This window comes from Anabrus simplex, chromosome 10 (genome assembly GCF_040414725.1).
Source record: "Anabrus simplex isolate iqAnaSimp1 chromosome 10, ASM4041472v1, whole genome shotgun sequence".
In the NCBI taxonomy this organism is placed as follows: Eukaryota; Metazoa; Arthropoda; class Insecta; order Orthoptera; family Tettigoniidae; genus Anabrus; species Anabrus simplex.
Window position 1 is genome coordinate 120,182,717 of NC_090274.1, and position 19,793 is coordinate 120,202,509.

Consider the following 19,793-nt stretch of genomic DNA (forward strand, 5'->3'; position numbering starts at 1 on the left):
TGTTTCTTGGATGGCTAAGATGGTTATGTTGTGCTTGTCCATCATCATCGTCAATTCTTTGTGTTTTCCCACTTTCAGTAGTGAATTGACATTCAGCGTCCCAAAGTAGTATTTCTGTTTCGTCTTGAATTTTGTACGTGTAGTAATGTCCTCAAAGCATCTTGGTTCAGGCTCCCCAGAATCCACAGGCCTGATTGCGCTCTTAGGAGCGGTAGATTCCCTCAACGAGGTAATACCTGGGGTAGTGTCCTTTTTTGTGACGACATTCCATGATGCTTGGTTGTTCAAACCAGTATGGGTCGGAAAACTCCTTCCCGGTAGTAGAACCAAGGTTGTAAGCCCTGGACCTCAACAATAGGCCACTCCTCTGGAGTCAGACGCCTTTTTCAGCCGCTTCACTGAAGAACAGACGCTGCTGAATGAGGATAGTTCATCCGCTTTATCCGCCGTTGGGACTATTATTATCATTATTATTATTACTATTATTATTATTATTATTATTATTATCATCAATATTCTGAAAGGCTAAATTAAGATGAGAAGGACCATTCCTTGAAAACATTGTTTCATTCTTATTCTGATAACAAAACTCTTCTTTTATGGGGCTGATTGATCAAAAATCACATCAAGGAGGTGAACTAAGAGTGAACCAACACTCAGATCAAATAGCAATTTTGTATATCATGTAATAAGGCAATAAACTGATGACCGTGTGTAAGAATGCATTCAGTATTTTGTACTGCATAAAGAATACAGGAATCTTCCGGGCAACTTCAGACCATGCTGCCAATAGTGGCAAACGCAGACACTGTGCTAATGCAATTGTTATCAATGAGCACATCAAGAAATGTCCTGTTAAAGTAATAGATACATACATACTCAATATAGACTGTTATTCCTTTTGTGTTCAGTCTGCAAGTCTCTATAAATTTACTAATCATCACAACAATACCCTATTTAAAAGTAGTTCTATATCTCTTATCTTTAAATCATTAGAAACTGAATCTAATCATCTTCGCCTCGGTCTCCCTGTATTCCTCTTACCCTCCACGACTGACTCCACCATTGGCCTAGGCAACCTATCCTGCTCCATTTGCCTCATGATTCGTTCATGACTACAGCTCCATCTATTGAATTCAATCCTAACTTAGCCCTTATTGCTTCATAACAAGTACCCTCCAGCCATTGTTCCCACCTGTTTTTACCAACAACCATTCTTGCTACTTTCATGTCTGTTACTTCTAAGTTGTGAATATGTTATCCTGAGTCCACCGAGCTTTCACTCACGTAAGGCAAAGTTGGTCTGAAAACACGCCTATGTAAAGATAGTTTCATCCAGGAGCTGCATTCATTCTTCCAGAATACTGTTGATTGCAACTGTGAGCAGACTGCATTAGTTTGATTCAAATTCACTTACTATATTACCAGCCTGGGAGTATACATCCTAAATATTTGAAATTATCTACATGTTCCTACTTCATATCCCCAATCTGACATTCAGTTATCTTGGACTAGCAAATGTACCCGTGCTTCGCTACTGTATTCTACATTGTACACGGATATCGACGTAAAGACTGTGCGTGCAGCAAATGAGATTGTTTTAAAATTGCATGTCTCTTAGCCTTATCCGAGAAATAGCATGGGGAGGTCCACATACGTTGTTTCCAATGTAAAGTGAGGGTTGCGGAGTTGTGATGATAACGGCAGGCTCACTTGCCTACTGCCATTCACAATCGACTTGGCAAGTTTACATTATAATTGCAGGCCCCAATGCCTACTGCGCGGTCACAATCGATTTGGGGAGTTTTAGTTACAATGGCAGACCCATTTCCTACTTTCAGACAGGTTACAGTTGAGGAGTTTTTATTATAATACCAGGCAACTTCCCTACCACCAGTCAAAATTGAGTTGTGCAGTTATCATTATAATGACAGTCCCTTTTTACTGCTGCTAGCCAGCTTACTGCCAGTCACACAGAATTAGTGAGTTTCCATGAAAATAGCAGGCCACTATGCCTAATGCTAGTCAAATTTTAGATTGGAACATTTGTTTATAATGGGGGGCACCCTGGCCTAGAGCCACACACAATAGAGTAGGGGACTTTCGAACAAAACTGCATGATCCCTTGCCTTCTGCAAGACAAATCGAAAAGTGAATTATTCGTTAAAATGGTAGGCCCTCCTTACTAATGCCAGTTACACAGGAGTTGGAGAAGGACCCCATTCTTACTGCCAGCAGTCAAAGTCGGTGTAGGGAGTACTGATTACAATAGCAGACACACCCTTTCTCGATCGCTACAAATCGACATCAATGAATATATACAGATGGACATACGAAAGTATATAAATGTTTACAATATTGCAGACCTTCATTTACAGATTAACTGCTGCTAAACGGTACGTCATATCGACAAAGGATTGTACCGTAAGGCGCAGTATTTAGCGATCTAAATGGCTGGTCCTATGATATTTTTTCGCATCTAATCTATTCATGGGTCACATTGAATCAGAAACGTTGAATAGGTTGAAATTTGTGTAAGAATATCTTACATTGCATTACTTTTCGGGTAATTATGTGACATAGCATTTGACTCACATATGGGTACTGGATGGGGCAATGTTCGTGTAGAGTTTGATCATACTATCTTTCCTGTAAGTGATTGAAATGATGCACATGAGAAGAAAAGGTTTAGAAATTAATTTCCATTAAGGCAGGTAGATTTCCATTAAGTTTGGTTGTGTGTATTTTGAGGGAGTGCAAAATCACGGTTGAAATGATGCACATGAGAAGAAAAGGTTTAGAAATTAATTTCCATTAGGGCAGGTAGATTTCCATTAAGTTTGGTTGTGTGTATTTTGAGGGAGTGCAAAATCACGGTTTCGGTTTCGTATAAACCCCCAATTAGTTCAGGGATTTAGAAACAATATTTGCCCTAAAACCTCCCCAAAGGACAGGTGGATTCTAAATATGAAGTTTGGTGGAAATATATCCAGTAGTTTTCAAGTTAGAGAAAGACAAACAGACCAACAAACAAACAAACAAAGAAACAAACAAACAAACAAACTAACTAACTAACAGACACCAAGGAAACCTACCCTCGGACAGATGGATGCTATATATAAAGTTTGGTTCGAATATCTTGTTAGTTTTCAAGTTGTAAGAAGTACGCTTTACACGCACCCGCTCTTGCGTTAAGTCCGCTGGGATTTGTACCAATAAACGGTCCGTTAATGATATCTCCCTTACTAAATCCTGTTATCGAAATGATGCACATGAGAAAAAAAGGTTTAGAAATTAATTTTCATTAAGGCAGGTTGATTTCCACTAAGTTTGGTTGTGTATACATTGAGGGAGTGCAAAATCACAGTTTCGGTTTCGTAAAAATCCCCACTCAGTTCAGGGATTTAGAAACGATATTTGCGCTAAAACCTACCCAAGGACAGGTGGATTCTAAATAAGAAGTTTGGTGGAAATATATATTTAGTAGTTTTCAAGTTATAGAAGGACAGACAAACAGACAACAGACAAACAAACAGACAGACACCAAAGCTAAAAATGATGCAGATGGTCATTATTACACCTGAAACGGATAACTGTACGGAAATTTCGCCAAAATAATCAATGTACAGACACACGGTCATTACGATTTTATTTTTTTTTGTGCTAAAACCTACCCAAGGACAGGTGGATTCTAAATATGAAGCTTGGTGGAAATATATCCAGTAGTTTTCAAGTTATAGAAGGACAGACAAACAGACAGACACCAAAGCTAAAAATGATGCAGATGGTCATTATTACACCTGAAACGGATAACTGTATGGAAATTTCGCCAAAATAATCAATGTACAGACACACGGTCGTTACGATTTTATTTATATAGATGACGGATAAGCATGAGCACGTTGAAAAGTGCAGACTTCCACTTCGAGATTCATATCTCCTAAACGATTTATGATATTAAGAAACGGTTTGGGTCATCAGATGCCTCATTTATCGCTCTAAATGTTTGTTTCTAAACCATATCCTCGTATCTCCCATATTAAGGGGGTAAATTGAGTTCAAATTTTGAATAGGGTGAAATTTGGGTGAATTTTTAACATTTTACATTACGTTTTGCCTACTTATGTATAAGCTAGAATTATGAAATTTGGTACACATATGTCCCTTAATCGTGCCAATGTGCGCACCTAACGTGATGATCCTATCATTCTTATAAATGTGTCAAACAATGAAATATACTTGTAAAAATCACCAAATTTACGAACAATCCAGAAATACGGCCAAATTTAACGTATAAGGGAGAGAGATACGACAAAATGTCACAGGACCAAAGTTGTAGATCACTCCGAATTGAAGAGACATTGTGCCATCCGTTTTGTGATACGACTTACCGCTTAGCCAAAAAATAGCTCAAAAGGAATGTCTGCACAGTCATTAAAATTGCCTCCATATTTCGATATCTTTGGGGGTAAAAAGTGAAAAATTTGAACATCTTGGAATTTTTCCGTCTGTTAGGGACCAAAAGCTATAATTTCACCAAATTTCAATTGTCTACCTCGTCTGGCAGGTTGTGCCGCCATCTTGATTTGGGGGGATAGGGGATAAAAATGAGGAAATTCCCGAAAAATTTTAATCCCACGAAACCTATAGGTTATCGTTTTGGATATACTATATGACTGTGTTCTTATGCTGAGCCCAAAATTTGAGCCCCCCCCAGCGTGCCCCCTTCAGGGAATTTTGAGAATTTCCGATTTTTCTAGGGATCCTGGGGTCATCAGTTTCCCTCGTACCAAGTTTCAAATTTCTGAGATTTCTGGAAGTGCCTCATTAATTCACGTCTTTTTTCATTTTAAAATATTTATATATACATCGCTCCAGCCCGACTTGCTTTTATATATATAGATGTCTTACCTACTGACTTGGAAAGGCTAATTTTCATACCATACTCATTGCAGCTATTTTCAAGTTACAAGACAGCAGACTGCAGAATTTAATAAAAAATCTGACGTTAAGATAAAGTTGTCAGCATACGCCAGATTGCTTACTAAATTTTCACCTTCGTGCTAATTTATACTTTTTAGCAGACGATCTATGTAAACTACAAACAACATATTCCAAGATTCTGGTGAAGAGAGAAAATATGATCCTGACAGCCCTTTATGGCCTGAAACCACACTGCTCTTCATCCTACTTCCTATGAACCACTGATCTCAATCTCCCTTCCAAGATGGCAGTGAAAAACTTGCCAGATATACTGATTATTAAGATACCTTCTTAATAGGTGCAATCCTTCCTCCTTGCCTGCTTATAGGTAGGTGCAATTACAGCATTCATCCAATCTAAAGGTACCTTAATAACACTCCATGATAATCTTATTTTATGAAGCCATTTGAACCCTTCCTTCCCACTATACTTCACCATTTCAGGTCTAATTTAATTTATCCCTGCTGCTTTATGACAATGGAGTTTATCTACCATCCTTTCCAATTCCTCAAGTGTAATTTCACCAACATCATTGCCCTCTTGACAAAAGAGTTGAGAAAAAATAGGGAGTGCAAGTAATATATGACACTGTGATGTTGCAGAAGAAAGACTGTGTTCCATGACGACACTACTGTGGGAGTGTGATGCAGTCGTTAATTTCCGTCTTCTTGCCTCCTTGCCTGAGAAGCCTGAAGATGTCAACCAACTTTCACCTTCAAGTATTTTGCAAGATGATGTCTGCATGGTAATACTAGATTTAGATCAACTGGATTCTGTGAACTTAAAGGAGATTTTGATTTCTAATACAGTTGTAACAAGCTCTTGAGAAGAGTACCTACGACAGCTGAACCAGAAAGAGAATAAGAGGTATATAAACACTGGAGAAGGCGATGTGGTACTGGTTGCAGCTAATGGGAAGAACTGGATCGAATGGCCATTAACTAGGGTGCTGGAAGTGTATTGTGGGAAAGAGTTTGAAGATTTGTGAGGTTGAAAACATTGTCACATGAGATGAGTAGTACAAATCAGTGACTTCTGAAACTGCAAAAGAGGATGCTGACAATTGTCCCAATAGCTTTCACTCTAATGAACAGTCTGACTCAAAGTGGTATGACAGTATGTTTACTGTTTCATGTGAATATAAAAACTGATTAAATCTAAGTGATTTACAATAAATATGAAGTTCCTCTCAGGTAGAAAGAAAGTTTCGCACAGGCTATGTGCTTTAGGAATTAAGACTGTAAGGCAGCCTGAAAAGACATCTCCCTCATTAATCCTCATATCAAAATAGTGTACCTGAGCAGGAAGTTTTACAAATAGATTTCCAGTGAGGTTGGTAGATTTCAAATAAGGTTGGCCATGTATATATTTTTTGGGAGAGTAAAATCAGTGTTTCAGTCTTCACATAAATCCCCAGTCACTTCATGGATGTTGAAATGATATTGAACCTAAAAACTATCCATGGATAAGAGGATTCTAAATGTGGGTTCAAATACATCCAGTATTTTTCAGTTACAAGAACTCAACAACAAAAACAAAGGCAAGATTCCTAAGCTAAAAAATATTTAGGTATCATTATTACACCTGAAATGGATAATTAAAAGAAAATGCTGCCAAAATAATCAATATAATTGTTAGAGTTTATAAATATAGATTACAGTCATTACTAATATGCGTGGCTCATTAGTCCATGGACTAGAATGATGCAGGGTTCCATGTCAATTTATCCTGTTCTACCAGCTTCTTCTCTAACTAGTGCAGTGTTTTCCCCAGAAATTTTGTCAGCCGGGTATCAGAAATGAGCGGCTAGGTGAGGAATACTATGTACAAAAACAGATATGATGAAAAAAAAATGTCAATTTATTCCCTCATGGCATTCATATTAACAGACGGGTAACAGTAACTGCAGAATTGAACTATTTTAGTATATTTACCCTGAACAAGACAACAGAGGATTTTGAACTTCTAGAGTTCTACTGCTCATTCATAACCATTCAATACTGGGGTTTACCATTCCATTGCTGTGGATTACCATACGGGTTTGTGGCATCATTCAAAACCTCTAAATATTTAAACTCTGATGTATTTATGATGAAAATAATGATTGATCATTTAACTAAGGAGTTTTACAGTATGACATTAGTGCATATCTAGGTTATGCTAGCTGGGCAGTCTGTAAACATGGCAGGGCACCTCACCCATTAAGAGGTCTTAGGGATAGCACTGTAGTTGAACTAATATTTGCAACAACTCTTTTATCACACTAAAATCATGGCCTGCCGTATCACTCTGAACCATTAAACTTGCTCCTAAACTAAATTAATGAAATCCTGCAGGAATTTGTTCCTAAAAAGATAACAATAATAAGGTTGTTATAACATTTCTCGAGTTGTGCTAGATTTCATAGAACATTAATGAAGCTGGCCCCACAGTTTTGGGGGCAACTTGCTTGCATGTCACCTGACGGTCCTGGGTTTGATTCCTGGCTGGGTCAGGTTTTTTTAATTGTAATTGATTTATATCCCTGACCTGGGGACTGGGAGTTTGTGTCGTCCTTAACGTTCCTTTCTTCATATTCAACACTCTACACTTCCCCCATTCCAATTACATACAGGTTCATGTTACATGTTGCAAGTAAGGGCCTGTTAGTCCCTCACACTAACAGGGAATAAGTATAGTCCTCTCCTAGATTAATCCCTCTGTCTAATATCAAAAACAACACTTCAGGAAGCCTTAAGAGTATTGTGACAGTGGAAAGTCCAATTATCAGTGTTAACCATCAGTGTTATAAAACCTTTTCAATCAGGAGAAAAGATGAGAAATCAATAATGAGCAAGCTCCCCATATAAACATTAATGTAGATCTGTTCATGCCAAAGAGGATAATATAGAATTATCAATACAGCATTAATGGATTTGATCCCCTCATGATTTTAGGCAAAAAGGATGTGACCAGTCACAATCAGTAATTTTATCATGAACAGTAACCTAAAAGCCACTGCAGTAGTTTTACCTAATGAAAAAAACATCCATAGTATGGATAGGATCCATAATCAGAACTAAGTTTCAGGTACTGATATATCAAATTCATTGGAAATCTTACTGGGGCCTTGTAGGTAGGATAAAGGTGCTCATACTTTACAGAATAGGAACTGCTCAGTTAATTTACACTGACAATAATTAGTGTTATGTAACCAATCATGAAATTATCTTCGGGGGAAAGTAATGAATACAAGGTTCCAATGCCAACAACTATCCACTATTTCCAATAACAATGAATGACATCCAACACATAATATACTACGGGTGATGGTTTGGTCTGCCCTGAGAATATATTATCAGTTTTGAATTTTTGTACAATTATTTCACTGGTACATGCTTTGGGAGCCCCAACTCACTTCATCAGTGATTTCTACATCATAAAACAATATTCACCATATCTTAAGGTCTAACCTTTATTCATCTATACATAAGACATCATCAATATATACCACTATTTATAATGCACACATAATGACCATTTCTTGATCATGTTTGTTGTAATGGACCACTTTAAAACATTTATGAAAAATTTAGCTGGTAATTCTTATGTTATGTAACACTTTTCAATATGTTTTAAAACACCAGATTGTTTCATTAGAAAAATTATTCAGTGATAAAATGTTTCTTGCTACTGTTTGTTCTGTTGTAGCCCACTTAACCGTAGGCCTATTAAAAATTAACTATTATAGTACCAAAGTTAACATTTTTGCCTTGTGATTCTTCGAACACCTTCTAGAATCAACAGGTTTACCACTGAATTATTTGACTCCTTAGATCTAAACATGTAATTCATTATATCATTTTAGATGGAACCCGTCTATGTTGGTGTTGGGCTGGAATTTCGACAGAGGCGATCAAACCTCCCGTCATGTCCTTGAATTCGTGGCTATATTTACTCTTCTTATTGTAAATTATCGAAGTGGAGGAAGACTACCCGCTCACCAGCCTAACACTTATTGATTCAATGTCATGCAAACTAGCTTTAAATGTTTTTAAAACACTAAGATGACGGAAATCATTCCCGCAAGAGGCTAATATATTTGAGCACTTTAACTCCATCAGGGTGAAAAAGGATTTAATATGCCAACTTGAAAACAGAAGTCAAGCCCTCCACAATCTGAGCTTCTGAGACTGCCATTTTTCCTGACAAAAGCTACAAAGCAAAGAGAGATAAAGAGAAACCCACTTCTTCATCAGCTTTCAGACATGATGTACCAAATAAAATTCTGCAATTGTGTAATCATAAAAAATATACTTAGTCAATTTTGAGATAAGTATTACAAACATATATGTGCCTCAAGAATAGACAGCAAGATACTCATACATCTCCTGAACAGATAAAAGTAGAGTTATGTAACCAGTCAAACTCACATGACTGCTAAAAGTTTAAATGTAATCACTACAAAGTTACCTGGAATGATACTTACACATGAAGTATTTGAAATTTCCCCAAAGCAGATTTGTTCCTCTTTGATCTTTACTTCAAAGTCCATTTTAAATAGCGTGTGAAGGTATAGATGGTTCTAGGATGTAGATTGCTTCCACAGATCTTGCACTGAAACATGAGCAACAAACATTATAATTGCTGTTTTCTCGTCGAGTCTGTATTTTTAGATGACTGTTGATATTGTGCTCATAGCTATAGGACCTCCAGTTTTACCTGGAGACTGAACTTTAGGGATAAACATTTTCAATTAAAGAACATCCCACACCCACAGAATGGGATTAATTTGCACAGTACTTCTGAAAAGCCTGTGACTATGCAACTTACATATATCGCCCACTACACTCAAGAGTCTAGAGTGGTTTGATGTACCTTTTGTTTTTCTTTTAAGACTTGTTTACATCACACTGACACAGATAGGATTTATGGCATTATGGCTAGGGGTGGGAAGCAAGTGTCTGTGGCCTTGAGTAAAATAGAGTCCCAACATTTATTTGATGTGAAAATGGGAAAACACAGAAAACTGTCTCCAGGGCTGCAACTTCCTTCCCACTCTTAGCCCTTTCCTATCCCAACATTACCATAAGTCCTATCTGTGTCAGTGCAATTTAAAGCCAATTGTAACAAAAAAAAAAAAGAAATTCTACAGACAAACATTCAAAACTATTAATTTCTTCCTCAACTTGCAGGTCAAATGATCCGCATTAAGCCACTGTTAAGACACATTCCCCGTGCCCTTTCCCTCCGCTAGCTCCATTGGTTGTGTACATTTTGCACCACCCAATATAAACCTCACTCTCTTTACAATAGAGTCCAGCGGTGATTCAGATACAATATCAAATCTGAAAGTCACTATTAGGAATGATCTGATAGTGTAAGTTCAAGTTTTGTTTTCAATCTACAAACCTTCAGATAGTAAGTGGTGAGCCCAGTCTAATTCATGAAACTTACAAATTATGTAAATAATCCTGGATGTTAATGACATTTGTGGGTAAGCCCTGTGCCTTATGTATTTTAATAAGCCAGTTTCTTACACAGAAATAGCCATAGTTCTTCTCTCGACGCACAGTACTTACCAGGGCTAGCAGCCTCTTTACGTTCTACCATATAATATGTTGAATTCAGTAGCAGTTTAGCCAGATTCCTTATTGACCAAACAAATTATTTGATAGACGATAGCTATTTTTGCTATTTGCTTTACGTCGCACCGACACAGATAGCCTATGTCTTATTGCGACGATGGGATGGGAAAGGCCTAGGAATTTGAAGGAAGCGGCTGTGGCCTTATTTAAGGTACAGCCCCAGCATTTGCCTGGTGTGAAAATGGGAAGCCACGGAAAACCATCTTCAGGACTGCCGACAGTGGGGTTCGAACCCACTATCTCCCGATTACTAGATACTAGCCGCACTTAAGCGACTGCAGCTATCGAGCTCGGTCTAAAAAGTTGCAACCAATACTGATTATGCTACAATGTATACTGTATGTCCATTACAACAAACAGTGTCGAACTGGCTATGAACTACTTTGTTCCAACAAAGAGATCCAAACTGGTTATGAACTCCTTCGTTACAACACTTCCGTACTGGCTATAAACTATTGTTACAACAAACGGTTCTGAACTGGCTATAAACTACTTCATTACAACAAACAGTTCCGAACTGGCTATGAACTCCTTCAAAATAATCTTAATGAGCATGCATGAATCAGAATGCTTCCAGAGCTGATTGTTAATAATGGTTTGAGTGAGTTAGTAAATAGCATTTGTGAACTGTATCAACGCCATCTTCGAACTGTTACAAAATATTAAACAATGGATGATGGAAGATCGCATATTCCAATGAGAAGTACTGTATGTAGTCACACCATTTACTGATCAAATCAAATGTGCATGTATACAACATGCAGTCCCTGATATTGAATGCGCACTACTGGCATGGGCTCTTGAAATGGTTCTGAATGCAGTTAGAAGAGCACAAATTCAGACCTCAAAAAGCATTTATTTGTGTGCCAATACTTTTCGGTGTCAGTGTATACAACTGCGCATGAGCAGGCTACTCAGAATCTATTCGGTACCAGGTTGGAACAAATTTGCATGTATTATCACTAAGAATGGTAGCTGAGATACATTTAATGTAGACAGCCTACAGTCGGCTGAAAAACAGAATTATCTGCCGCTGATCTTTTATGTTTAAATACGAACTGATCAATAAAGCTTACCTTATTTTATATCACGTAAAGTACGGTATAAAGTTCGTTATGGAGATGTACAAGTCTGAGACTCCTTTGGACAGAGTGTACAACGTAAGAAACTGTAATTACCTGATGTAGAAAATCTTAAATGAAACAGAACAATCTACACAATAAACCTGCAGCCGCAATATGTCCGAGATGCACAGTACATATTAAATAACGACAAGCCAACCACTTAGAAAGTAAACCCGAAAGAAAGAATGGTCTCTTCACAAATTTACAACCAGTGCGTCGTTCCTCGACCGTATACATACACATCCCGCATAATTCACTATCTCCAGCTAACTACTGCACATGGATAGAAGTAAAAACACATCTGGGACAACCAAGACCGAACATTACACTCAGACTACAAGCCAGAAAATACATGGCGTGCGTACTAGAGGTGGGGACGGAGCGAGTAATACCGATGAGTAATCCGGTTGTAGCGGTAGAGCGCAACACCGATCCCCTCCGCTTACAACTGCGAGTACTCGCGGAGGACCTAAGCACAGTGTAGCGCACAACACACGTACGAAAGTACCTGTATTCAATCTGTGTGTTTCGAATGTACGTATATATTTCCTACGCTTCTTATGTTTTGTAGATAATGTAAAATCTGTTAGATTATATTTGTGGTGTTAGTGTGATATCTAAACATATTCGTAGACAGTAGTTATATTTTAGAACATTTAAAGAAATTTTTACAGAACGTTGTTCCACAAATGCCACGAAAACCTTCGGATGCCTGGCAGTTTTTTGACATCACTGATAATAGGAAACGCATGTGGCCGCACATACGCGACGGGTGGTGGCACATCAAATATAATATAATATAATATAATATAATATAATATAATATAATATAATATAATATAATATAATATAATATAATATAATAATATAATATAATATAATATAATATAATATAATATATAATGATATAATAACTGTATTTATAGAAGCATTCTACTGAGAGCTGTTTGGCATTGGGACGTGTAGTAGTATGTTGTCAGATATGTTTTGTAATCACATTTGCAAAGAAGGACATTCCAGTCAACGTTCATTTACGTAATTACTTTTGTCATCCTGTAGATGAAATTATGTCAGTGTTTTTCATTATATTCTGATAAGATTCTTTATATTCAGGTTATTCTTCTCATTAACAGTGTACCGTATCACATGAACTTACGAAATAATTGTTAATACATTACTTTTCTGTTAACTTCCAATCCCCTTGTATACAAACCCTTTCGGTAGGTATGTGCCATACTTTGTTTCACTATTCGAATGAGTTAACTATACGAGTTACTAACATTTATTCCACATACTACCTCCTACTCCCTAGCAGTTACGTATATAACAATTATAGTGAATATATATGCAGTTATTTACAGTTGTTACGTTGTGAGAGAAGGGTATTAATAGGAGGATGCAATACCATCGCAGTGCCATACCTATAACGTGTTTAAACGTCCCGCGTCAGGACATTCACTCGGTAGTTCACTCGGTACTACCGGGTGATGACGTCACAACAACTGCTCCGCTCCGCTCCGCTCCGTCCCCAGCACTAGTGCGTACCTACTGAGAGACGGGAGACTTGCTTGCTTGCTTGCTGATGCTTATGGGCTGTGTCTACAACATTTCACCCAGTCAATACTCCCTTACTTATGACATAGAACGAGTACCGTACTAACGAACACTTCCGTTCAAGAATATATGTTTGATCTTGCAAGTAGGTTACACAAACACAAACGGGAGACGAATGATCATATAATATTTTCGTACTAAATTTTCCCCTAAAAAGGTACTATTAAAAATAGTTTTTGGAAAAAAAAGTGCTAAAGAATTTATTCACAATGGGATAGGGTTATTCAAAAGGTACGGTAAGTAAGTTACTGAAAGCAAAGTATACTTATCAAAAATATTTATTAAATGAGAACAGAACTTACCGGTTTTGGTCTTCATATTTTGCTCTTCTCTTAATCCTTGGAAAACATTGCCAAAGCAATAAACTGTTTTGAAATATGAAAAGTATGGGCAGACGAATGTTTTAGTTTCTCCTCCGTCAGAAGCAACCAATTCAACATACAGGTTTGGAGTTTGTTTCTCAATTTGGTCTTATTGGTAGTAACAGCAGAAAAAAAAACCATTCTGTTGCAGCAGAAGAATGTAGTAAACAGAACACTGCCTTCACAAAATTCGTCAAATTTGGAAAGGTGTAGTCGCCTACAGGATTTTTAATTTCAAACACCCCGGGCGAGTTGGCCGTGTGGTTAGTGGCGCGCAGCTGAGAGCTTTCATCCGGGAGATAGTGGGTTCGAACCCCATTGTCGGCAGCCCTGAAGATGGTTTTCCGTGGTTTCCCATTTTCACACCAGGCTGAAAAGCTTTTAAGTTTCTGTGGACTTAGCTAACCACTATTTCCTATCTAATTTCATTAACACTTTCTGTAATTACAATAGGGAAATATATAGCTAATGGGATTATACTGATGAAACTGCCATCTCATTAGTGATTTTCCAGGTTCGCCATGGACAGATTTCTTAAAATAGGATTACGAAATTCCACCATCTTAAATATCTGTTCGCAAACTTCAACATGGCTCTGAAACTTATTCTTGTTCTTTTGCTGCAGTAGGAGAGTTTATACTCTACCCCCGTAAAAGTTACAAGATTCCCATAAGAACGTACTAAAATGATCATGAAGTACTAGATCTAGCACTAAAGTACTAAAGGTGGCAACCCTGCGAATGATTAGAAGCTAGAGATGGGCACTTTCGAGTGATAACTATGGAACTTGTCGATAGTTTAAACTATCGTAACAGTCGACTACTTTAAAAGAAAAAAACAGTCGACTGAATTCAGTCGCACTCCCGTCACAGCGACCCAGAAAAGAATGGGACTATCGGTTTATGGTCACTAAGGATATGTAATATATATGTTAACTTTATAGGTACCTACTTGACTTGCTGGTTTTCTCTTGTCGTTTATGTGCTTTATCTTTCCTACTTTTAAAGACACCACTCAAAATTGAAGTTTACTAATGTCATTCCACGCCATCAGTCCATTGACACTTCGGAACATACCACATAATCGAGCAGCTTGTCTCCTTTCTCCCGAGTCTTCCCAGACCAAACTTTGCAACATTGTATATTATGAATGATATTATGATTTTGCCAATTGTTGCATTCACGGCCTGTACTCATAAACATGATATAGGCTATTGGGCTTATGCCTTATTTTCTTGTCACGTCATAACCTCAAAAGTCTACATCATATCGATATTATAATTGATGGCCTTTGAAAAACTTATTTCTAAGAAGAACCTTACCTTCCTTCCATCTGATACCAGACTTACAAACAATAGGTAACGGTATCGCATAGTTGCGTATCGGAAGCCTGTGTGTTACATTTATGTGACACTCCTCAATTCGTGTCCATTGCTGGGCCCAGTGATGTGATGGCATCATCTATATCTCCATCGTTCACTTAACGAATGCAGTAGTTGTAGGGCAATGCAGGTATGTTCTAACTCACTGGCGTCATCATTCTTCCTGCTGAGTCAGCACCCGTAGCCATTAACCCTATGAAGCCATGACCACGTGACCGTGACGTCACGATCACGCGGGCTTGTTTGTAAACAAAAGCACGTACTTTTGATAGCTGTCATCTTGACATACCCTAACCCCACTATTTTTGGAGAAGAGAAGGTCGCTAATTCACTGCTGCCATCTTGACAGCTCCTAACCTAATTTTTTTTGAACAAGTGAACGTGGCTAAGCCCACTGCTGCCATATTGACAGGTCCTAAGCACACTGTTGCCATCCTAACTACGTGGGGCGCGGAATTTAAACAGCTGCCAAGATGACAGCTTGAACTTGACAGGTCCTAACCACGTGCACTTGATCGGCGCGGAATTTTGAACGTGCCTAACCTCAGTGCGCAACAGGTCCTATCCTCACTGCTGCTATGATGACCATGTGTGCGCGGATATTGAACAGCTGCTAAGATGACAGCTGTCGTCTTGACGGAACCTAACAACACCTTTTTGGACAAGAGAACGTCGCTAACCGCACTGCTGTCATCATGACAGACCCTATACCCACTGCTGCCATCTTAACCACGTGGGGCGCGGAATTTAAACAGCTTGGTGACAGCTGCCATCTCGACAGGTCATAAACCACGTGCACTTGTATGGTGCGGATTTTGAAGAAGTAAACGTGGCTAACCTCACTGCTGCCGTCTTGAGAAACCCTAAACCCACTGCTGCCATCTTAACCACGTGGGGCGCGGAATTTAAACAGCTGTCAAGGTGACAGCTGCCATCCTGACAGGTCCTGACCACGTGCGCACCATGGCGAGGATTTTGAACAAGTGAACATGGCTAACCTCACTGCTGCCATATTGACAGGTCCTGACATTTGATTTATGTAGCTTACTGCACCCAAGGTACGTAGCTTTTGTTCCTTGTTCTTGTATTTGGTTGTTTGGACCGTGTACGTCTTTAGTGTCCTTGACCCGTTGCAATATTGTATAGAAAATAATGAACTAGGAATACAGTAGGTTGTATGGTAAATACACCAATTGTACAGTAAATACACGACCTAATTGTCGATATAAAAGCAGTCACATGATTTGCCCACCTGCTAGGGCTGTATGTCAATATTGTGGAAAAGTAGGCCATTTTATAAACTGTTGTAAGCGAAAAGCAAGTCAGTTTTGGGGAACAGAGCAGTACAATGGACAGTACTGGAACTGAACTTGGAGCCTTGGAAGTTACCCATAAGAAATCTTTATGCTGGATACCGGCACTGACGTCACTCACTTATCTATCTGAAGCTCGTGTGAAGTGATAGAAACATGTACCAGTGTCTTACACAGGTATAACGATAGGCCGACCTTGGAACACAACCTGTCCTCTATTAGGCAGAGAGTCGCCGTCGATATTAACCCTTGTCAACTTGAATATAGAAAAAGTAGGACTTGATATAATAAGGATATTCCCCGGGCTTGTTTAATAACCGTGGCGTTACAATAATTTGAACAAAATATTATTATTATTATTATTATTATTATTATTATTATTATTATTATTATTATTATTATTATTATTAAATGTTCCGATACGCTCGGCCCCTTTAAACTTGTTACGAAATAATTGCCATTGGATTCTTAATCAGATATCGGATATTTAAATTGCTCTTCGTTGGTTGTCATTACCTAATTAGCGTAATTTCCTAATGGACGTTACACGACGACAAATTCAATTGTTCTTTCACTCTGACGGCGTAAGGCGAAGCTCCGATTCCGACTTGATCTCTCATCCAGGAAGGATGTTCCGATGTACTCTCCATGCTATCGGCCGCGTTGTCACATTTAGCCCACTTAGGGCTGCACTCCTTCGGAAGCCGCTGTGGTCTCTACGGGCCTGGTACCCTCTGCGGAGCGATGCCCCATTCAACACGAACTTGAACTCGCCGCAGATTCCCGGGATAATTTGACCCTCTCATTTCAGGGTTTCGGTGCTGGGCTCATTCCTGATCGCTGGCCGCTTCTAAGGGAATCCTTGTTAGTTTCTTTTACTCCGCTTAATAAGATGCTTTACTTCATCGGGTAGTGTCGCCTGGTTTCATACACACACTTTCAGGATTTTCATTGCGAGAGGGCGTTGAACCGGCGCCTGTAGGCACACAGACGTTGCGCGGACACACTCTCAGTGGTGCTGTCAACTGGTCCAGCTCGTCCGGGAACGGAATGTGTGTTCATGTACCCTGCAGTTCATTAGTCCACGTTCTTCATTGACCCACGAGCCGAGTGATTCACCGTTCAGGTTTGTTTTCTGTTCGGTGAGTGGAGAAAAACAATCATTGTACAGTTTTTCTCGTCACAAAGCCACGACGGTTCCCTCATATGAGCGATGGAGATAGGTATCCAATGCCTCTCCACTTAATAAAACGCTTATATTTATCGAGTAGTCCCACAGTGCGTGATTTGTTTCAATGATCATTCGCCATATACACATTCCAAGGCAAGGGCGGTGAACCGGCGCCTGCAGACACACAAACCTCCCGTCACATTCTCTGTTGTGTTGTTGACAGGTCCAGTTCTTGTCAGGAGATGCGGTCGCGCGAAACTCCCTTCCATGGAATGCTATGTCGTGTTCAGTTTTATCAACAGCATCTCAGACAAGTGTAGTCTGCGGCTGAAATCCAGCGGTCGCAAAGGAGACACAGCCACGCTTACAGAGTGTGGGACCCGCCGGAGTACTCAACAGGGGGCGCGACAGGGAGCCACGCTTACAGAGTGTGGGACCCGCCGGAGTTCTCAAGAGCGGGCTCGACAGGGAGCCACACAGAAGGACAGAACCGCTGGAGTTCTCAACAGGCGGCGCGGCAGGGAGCCACGCTTACAGAGTGTGGGACCCGCCGGAGTTCTCAACAGCGGGCGCGACAGGGAGCCACGCTTACAGAGTGTGGGACCCGCCGGAGTTCTCAACAGGGGGCGCGACAGGGAGCCACGCTTACAGAGTGTGGGACCCGCCGGAGTTCTCAACAGCGGGCGCGACAGGGAGCCACGCTTACAGAGTGTGGGACCCGCCGGAGTTCTCAACAGCGGGCGCGACAGGGAGCCACGCAGAAGGACAGAACCGCTGGAGTTCTCCAAAGCGGGCTCGACAGGGAGCCACGCAGAAGGACAGAACCGCTGGAGTTCTCAAGAGCGGGCTCGACAGGGAGCCACGCAGAAGGACAGAACCGCCGGAGTTCTCAACAGGGAGCCACGCAGAAGGACAGAACCGCTGGAGTTCTCAACAGGAAGCCACGCAGAAGGACAGAACAGCTGGAGTTCTCAAAAGAGGGCGCGACAGGGAGCCACGCAGAAGGACAGAACCGCTGGAGTTCTCAAGAGCGGGCTCGACAGGGAGCCACGCAGAAGGACAGAACCGCTGGAGTTCTCAACAGGGAGCCACGCAGAAGGACAGAACCGCTGGAATTCTCAAAAGCGGGCACGACAGGGAGCCACGCAGAAGGACAGAACCGCTGGAGTTCTCAAGAGCGGGCTCGACAGGGAGTCACGCAGAAGGACAGAACCGCTGGAGTTCTCAACAGGGAGCCACGCAGAAGGACAGAACCGCTGGAGTTCTCAAAAGCGGGCGCGACAGGGAGCCACGCAGAAGGACAGAACCGCTGGAGTTCTCAAAAGCGGGCGCGACAGGGAGCCACGCAAAAGGACAGAACCGCTGGAGTTCTCAAGAGCGGGCTCGACAGGGAGCCACGCAGAAGGACAGAACCGCTGGAGTTCTCAACAGGGAGCCACGCAGAAGGACAGAACCGCTGGAGTTCTCAAAAGTGGGCTCGACAGGGAGCCACGCAGAAGGACAGAACCGCTGGAGTTCTCAAGAGCGGGCGCGATAGGGAGCCACGCAGAAGGACAGAACCGCTGGAGTTCTCAAGAGCGGGCGCGATAGGGAGCCACGCAGAAGGACAGAACCGCTGGAGTTCTCAAGAGCGGGCGCGATAGGGAGCCACGCAGAAGGACAGAACCGCTGGAGTTCTCAAAAGCGGGCGCGACAGGGAGCCACGCAGAAGGACAGAACCGCTGGAGTTCTCAAAAGCGGGCTCGACAGGGAGCCACGCAGAAGAACAGAACCGCTGGAGTTCTCAAGAGCGGGCTCGACAGGGAGCCACGCAGAAGGACAGAACCGCTGGGGTTCTCAAAAGCGGGCTCGACAGGGAGCCACGCAGAAGGATAGAACCGCTGGAGTTCTCAAGAGCAGGCGCGATAGGGAGCCACGCAGAAGGACAGAACCGCTGGAGTTCTCAAGAGCGGGCTCGACAGGGAGCCACGCAGAAGGACAGAACCGCCGGGGATCCGACTCTTCCTTCTCGAAATGTTTCTGACGAATCAATCTTGGTAATGATCCTTCCGCAGGTTCACCTGCGGAAATATTTGAGCGACTTTTTTTTCCTCTAAGTAATCAAGTTTGGGCATCTTTCCATACACATCGGAAACTACGACAAATAGATCCCGCACAACTGTCCGAAGATCTCAATCGGCAGTGGGGAAGGGCGGTGCGTACAAAGGGGAGAGATGCA

General features: G+C 40.8%; 1 long non-coding RNA gene across 1 annotated transcript in view; it reads right to left on the reverse strand.

Annotated features, from left to right (window-relative positions):
* The window catches only part of LOC136882277 (uncharacterized), a 33,012-nt gene extending 21,140 nt beyond the window's left edge, over positions 1-11,872 (reverse strand). Inside the window, exons 1-2 of the long non-coding RNA XR_011018788.1 lie at positions 11,687-11,872; positions 9,452-9,579 (exon numbers count right to left, since the gene is read on the reverse strand). This is a non-coding gene — a long non-coding RNA (uncharacterized lncRNA). The remainder of the gene's footprint in view (positions 1-9,451; positions 9,580-11,686) is intronic.
* Between the last annotated feature and the right edge of the window lie 7,921 nt (positions 11,873-19,793).